This window comes from Hibiscus syriacus, unplaced genomic scaffold, assembly GCF_006381635.1.
Source record: "Hibiscus syriacus cultivar Baekdansim isolate YM2019G1 unplaced genomic scaffold, ASM638163v2 tig00005856_pilon, whole genome shotgun sequence".
Taxonomy (NCBI): domain Eukaryota; kingdom Viridiplantae; phylum Streptophyta; class Magnoliopsida; order Malvales; family Malvaceae; genus Hibiscus; species Hibiscus syriacus.
This window is the reverse complement of record NW_024062067.1, coordinates 3,619-10,338: the sequence shown is the minus strand read 5'-3', so window position 1 is coordinate 10,338 and position 6,720 is coordinate 3,619. Positions and strand designations below refer to the sequence as shown.

Below are 6,720 nucleotides of genomic sequence, written 5' to 3'. Positions count from 1 at the left end.
TGTAAAATGAATTATATTTTCAAAAAAATAACTTCTGAAAATTATTTTACAGTGTTTTGATGATATTGTGTAAACTATTTTCACTAGTTTTTTGATACATTATAATTAATTTTATGGACAATAATTCATGTAAAATGAATTATAATTTCTTGATAACAGTTTCCATAAAATATTCTTTTACGGTGTTTAAATGATGTTATGTAAATAATTTCTAGTTGATAAATTGGTATATTATAATAAAAATATTTAAAAAAACATTTATTTTAAAGTATTAAATTAATTTAATCAACATTATTTATGTTAATATCATTATTAATATATTATTTTTTTTGTAATTTTATTAATAAATATTTTAATAATTAATATGTTAATTAAAATATCATATTAATAATAAATAATATTACACTTTATTAATTATTCAAATATAGTTTCAATAAAAAAATTATATAGTATTAATTATATCCATGATCCTTATAAGTGAGTATACTATTACAATATTATATTATTAATAAATTAATAAATATATTTTTAAATATTTTAATAGTTAGTATTTTATTAATACAATACAATATTATATTATTAATGATTTGCTGCCTGTTTTGACTTTTGAAATGACCATCCAACTCAATTGGTAGAGCGCAAGGATTTTAACCTTGAAGTCGTGGGATTGAGTCCCACGAAGGACATTTTATATTTCAGAGGTCTCCCACAGAAGCTGATTTTAACCTGGCGTTGGGGGCAACCTACTATCCTACCTCCCTCTTACCCACATTATATATAGGAATAAGGGTTAGCTAATTTTGACTTTTATTATTATATTCTTCCCTTTCCCCAATTGTTCTACCATTTGCACAACTCCCTTCTAGCCAGGTGCTTGGCAGTTGGCTCTGCTCAACTTTGTCCCTTAAGTACCCATTTCTACAATTTCAGGTTCCTATTTTTCTGCCCTTTTACTATTTCTGCTACTTCTGTTTTAGCTAGGAAGAATTCATTGAAGTTTTGTTAACTGCAACCAATTTGAAGAAGATTATATCTTTACCACCATTGTCCCAGTGTATTATAAGTCTCTCTTATTTAGCATCTCTGTTTGTAGTTGCTGTATGTCGAAGGGAAGCAAGATCGGATCATTTCTCAGAATAAAAAGGCAAAGCAAGGATGAGGGACTATTTTTGAAGCACGGAAGCATGTTACTAGAAAAGCTTATTGCCTCATCTGATGGTTAATGTAATCCTATTCGAACTTTCTCCGATGACGACCTGAGCGAAGCAAAGAAAGGCTACGACGCCTGTCGGGAAATCTTGAGGTACATTCACTTCGTGTTATACGAAGGATCTCTCCATGGTCGTGAGATTTCTGTGACAAGGTACCAGGGCTATACCAAATGTCTCGAAACGGCTAAAACAGGTATTGTGATTAGCTCGCAAATGAGTGCTCACAAGAATGTTCTAAAACTCATAGGATGCTGCTTAGAGACTCAAAATCCAGTGCTTGTGTATGAATTTGGCGGTGATAGAAATCTCAAGAGATTAATGTTTGATGTTTGTGGGGGGGGGGGGGGGGGACTTGAGGCATAGCCATTACCATGGAAGTCTAGAATAAAGATCGCAATGGACATTGCTAATGCAGTTTCATATCTTCATACTGCTTTGTCTAGACCTGTTATTAATCGAGGTCTTTCGCTATATCGATAGTAATAGATACGAATCACGTCGCCAAACTCTCCGATTTCTCGCTCTCAGTAGCCATTCCGAAGCTTAGTACTAAATTGCAGCTGCAACGTAATGTAATGGTTGCAGTAACGATTTTGCAGGTTTCCGCGATACAATATTAGCATAACACAATAAGGGAATTACATCACAACTTTTGTGGTCTAAAACCGTTACGTAACACCGCAATAGGCAAAAAATTACGCAGTAACAACACCGCAACGAACATCCAAATTGTCCGAAATATAAAATTACATAGATAAAATACTCAAATATTTTGAATTAACAAAAAAATGATATTATATATTAACAAACATTAAACTTATAATGCCTCTCTATATAATAATTGAAGATTGACTATAAGAATATGACATTAAAAATAGTTAATATTAGAATATTAAAATCAGGTTTTCAAATCACGGTCCGAAAACATAGCGCCCGCGAAATAGCGGTAGCGCCACCATCCGAGTTATCCACTACACCCGCAATAGCACTCAATAGCGCCCGCTACGGCCACAATTACGATAAATACATATAATTATATCTATACTTATAGATGTCACTCGAATTTCTAAAACCATTTTCCAATTCATAAGCAATTTAAAATTCATCTTCTTAAAATCGTAAATGATATTATAAAAATATCATATCATATAATTTATATTATGTTATAAACAAATTTAATCCAAAAGATTTTTTTATGAATAGGGAACAGTACTCGTGAACAGTAGGAAAATCGGTATTGGAAAATTTTGCTTAAAACCGTGGTTAATGTTCATTGCTACAATAACTTTCGAAAATACATATAAATTCAATAAAATTCCATTTTGTTTCCAAATTTGTTTAACAAACAAATAAAACATTTATAATAACATGCCACTAATAAAATTAACATTACAACTTAGGATGTCTTACTTATATTGAGATATACTTCTCGATCTTTGATGACGCTTTAAATTCTTTATTTCATTACTGGCTTTTTACCTACGCGTGAAAATCATCACACGCTAAGTATATACTTAGTGAGGCAATTAAAACATTTAACAGTGCAATACATTTCATGCATGATTTTCAATATAAAAAATCAAATTTCCATAAAATCATTTTACTAACATATCCAATATTTTACTATGATCAAAATAATATAAAATCTCTTACCATTTATCCTATAAGCTCGTAAGCTTATTTTACCAAAATACTTACCATTTAAATTCCATAAGCTCGTAAGCTTATTTTTCCAATATACTTGCCATTATTCCGTAAGCTCATAAGTTTATTTGCATGGTTATCATTTATTAACTAATAAAACATAATCTATAGCCAATAGCCCAATATTAAACCTTGACACTTTATATCTTTCAAAATATATGAGCCTCACTATTGTCCACCATAAGCCCTTTTTATATTCGATTTGCTTCGATTACAATTCAATCACAATCTGTATAAATCACCATTCATAACGATTTCATATGTTAGTATTGTTCTAACATAAACACATCCCAAAATAATTCCATAACATACTTCAAACTCATTTCCACAAAATAATTCAGTACTTATTAATTCCTTTTTAACATTAGAACCCACTTTTCTAATTTACTCAAAATGGTCCTTCACCATTTTATCACTTAAATTCTTAATACCAAAAATTCCATTGTTGAAAGTATTATAAACCAAGTACCCATACAAAGACATAATTACAATAAACACTCCCAACAATTCGAAATTTGTATTACAATCACCAAACTTTCTAAAATTTCCATATTCCTACAACTTGCATTGCCTTAAACGAACCAGTATTATGTATTGATATACACACTGGAATTCAATTCCGTTTCTTCCATTAAAAACTAAACTTGAATACGAATCTATCCATATAAATAAATCCTTCTAATTCATTCTGTACAATTTATGGTGAATTTTCAAAGTTGATCAACATAATCTGTTTTGCAGAATCTGTTGTCTGCATTTTCTGACCATTCCTTGGTTAAAAATTCATATCTTTTTGTGTACACCTTGCAATTGATCCTTGTTTGTTTTAAACGAAACTAGATCGATATATGAACACAAATATATAAAAATAACCTCGAAATTATTTTTATATAATTTCTGGTGAATTTTTGAACCTACTGCGATATTCAAAATCCAAACTGTTTTCTTTAACTTCATTCTTAGGTTCTTCATCAATTCTTACAACAAATTCTTTAAAATCACTTAACTCTTCAAAACCCATAAAACACAAGAATCAAAATCCCCTTCATCAACTCAAGATGAACTTGAACATGAAACCTTAGTAATATTCATGTCAAAATGTAGAGAATTGATTGTAGAATATTTTTCCTAATCACACCTAAGTGTAATTCTCAACAAGATTGCTTCAAAGTTCAAAACAAAAACACCTACCTTGCAAGCTTGGAGATGTCGGTCTTGGATGAAGAAGAAGTTGAAGATGCTCCACCATATTTGATATTTTATGATATAATAGATCTAACACATGTCAATATATATTATGATAGCATTTTTTTTATTCAATCCAATAAGAATTTTCATTTTTGCCATTAATGAATTTCCATATTCACCATAAAACCAAGCCATCTGATCATTATCATAATACAAAGTCAAATATGAATTATTTTAACTTTTATTTCTGAATTTCCCCTTGAATTTCCAAAAATTTGCGTTTTAGTCACTAAATTCCAATGTTTCGATTAAATCTGAAAAATTGCACAATTCCAAACCAAATTTCTCTGATCCAAAATATTAAAATAATATTTCCAACCATTTTATAACATCCTTCAAATTTTTTTAAAATTTCAATTCGATCGGAATTACCGATTCCTTATCGGACTTTGACTCTTTCTAGTTTTTTTCCTTTACTAAAATTCCAAATCCAAAAATATGATTTCTATAAAACTCCACTCTCAAGAGTAAACTATTCACTTATGGAATAAAATTCTTTTTAGGAAATTATCACTTAATTCCCTAAACTTTTTTCAAATTTTCTATTTGATCATCAAACTTTCCAAAATTTCATTTTGGTCATTATCTAAATTTTTAGGGTATTACAACCGCAATTTGAAACCCATATTAAAATATGAATGTAAAATGTATAAATATAATGTTTTAGAAATAATGTGATTTCTTATAAACAAATCACGCCCGCAGCAACCGTTACGCGGTACGTAATGTCTACAATGTCTGTAACCGTATCCGTGACAGACACCACAACCACAATTTAATAATATGTTCCGAAGGGAAAATCGCATGTTGTAGAAGACAGTATCTCGGGGATAGTTGGGTACATAGCACCTGAGGTTTTGGAATGCAAGATAAATGAATAGGCTGATGTTTTTAGTTTTGGGATACTATTACTTGAGCTTTTGACTAGAAAACCATATGAGGATCACAATGTGGACGAACTGGAAGCCACCTTTAGAGAATTGGTGTTGAATCATGTGGAAAACAACCTGTTAACTGAAATTGAGGATAAAAAACTTTTAAGTGAAGGAATCAATTGTGATGAGTTGGTGAGTTTTGCAAAGATTGCACTTTGTTGCACGCATGAAAATCCGGAGAATCGACCGATGATAACCGATGTTGCAAAACAGCCAAGGCAACTTAATAAAGATTGTTTATGAATTACTTAGCTTTATGTGCTCGGTAGCTACAATAATGGACGATGACAACCTCAGTGGTATGATATTCTAGCAGTTATTTGGTTGACAGCAGTTATGGGTCATTAGCAACAGAGAGACTCTTGTATAAATCGCTGGCATATCGTCAAACACATGGTGAGCATTTTTGCTAATACATAATTGCCATTACTCTTGGGTTATGTTTTTTTCTTCATCGGTCATATTCCACAGCAATAAGAAATGGTTTTCGAATTGAAACCGAGCATAGTTGAAACTTATAATTAATACAAAAAGAGAGATTTGACACACTGATCTTAAATTTTACAGTTGTTTCCTTTTCGATAATTCTTCCAATAAATTTTCTTGAGGATTTTAGTACTTCTTTATTTATTAATTTTTGGTGGGTTTGAGTTCTTAAAGTTTATGGATTGCATTGGTGCAAACTTCATTCCCATCAAAATTATCCTGGATTCTTTTGGGCTGGACTGATGGAATTTGTTCAATCAATGTACACTCTTATGAACTAAAATATTTGGAAGAGATGGGGCATTCAGTTAAGAATACCCTTCCAAAAAAAATAGACGTATGCCGCTTTAAGTGGAGAGCACACGATATTCTTTAGTAAAAGGTAAATGAATAGTTCGCTATGTGCTCACCAGACGGCTCCGTCACTATGTAGAGGAAATTAGCTGTTTCATTTATGGAAGTCAGTTGGGATGGACTTTTATGTTTGGTACACATGTGCGATTTTGTTGTTCTCCACTTTCTACTCTTTAGACCTTTGAGCTAGCAATTCTCTCCACTCTTCAGCCAAATTATGTACTTGTTCTATCACATTCTCTCTTTTCTTCTGCTTTATTTAATGAAGCTTTCAATTTCAACTTCAAAACCTCTTACTGCCACTTAACACCCCAGAAGGCCTGATCAAATCCGAAGTGTCGCAATAAAAATGTGGGAGAAACTTCAATTTTTGCTAATCCATTTCAAATCGTAAAACAATTATAAATAAAATACAAATCCAGAAAACATTCAAATATTAAAACAAATTTTAATCATACACAATATTGTGAAAGTAACAAACTCCATATGAACAAGTATGACCTACATGCCCCCAATTACACTTGTACCGTACTCTAAAGTAGTGCCGAATAACTCCCATACTGATGTTGATAATTGCACATGATCGATCTTTAACCTAAAATGATGAGATCAGAGTGAGCTTTGGGAAAGCTCAATAATATAAAACTATCAAATGAAGGACATGCAGATAAAAGGTAAGCATAAAAATTTCCTTATTGATTCAGACATATACAGGTTTTCTTGATAAGCTAAGGTTCTATTGATATTTCTTCAGGTAAATTTCTTCAGGTAATAACCAAGAA

The 6,720-nt window shown here is 31.0% G+C and overlaps 1 non-coding gene and 1 pseudogene across 1 annotated transcript; one reads left to right on the top strand and one right to left on the bottom strand.

Moving 5' to 3' along the window:
- Window positions 1-1,085: 1,085 nt before the first annotated feature.
- Window positions 1,086-5,380, top strand: LOC120199942 (annotated as a pseudogene).
- Window positions 5,381-5,883: 503 nt separating this feature from the next.
- On the bottom strand, window positions 5,884-6,004 carry LOC120199994. Its single transcript, XR_005523505.1, has one exon. It is a non-coding gene; the product is annotated as a U5 spliceosomal RNA (small nuclear RNA).
- Window positions 6,005-6,720: the final 716 nt, after the last annotated feature.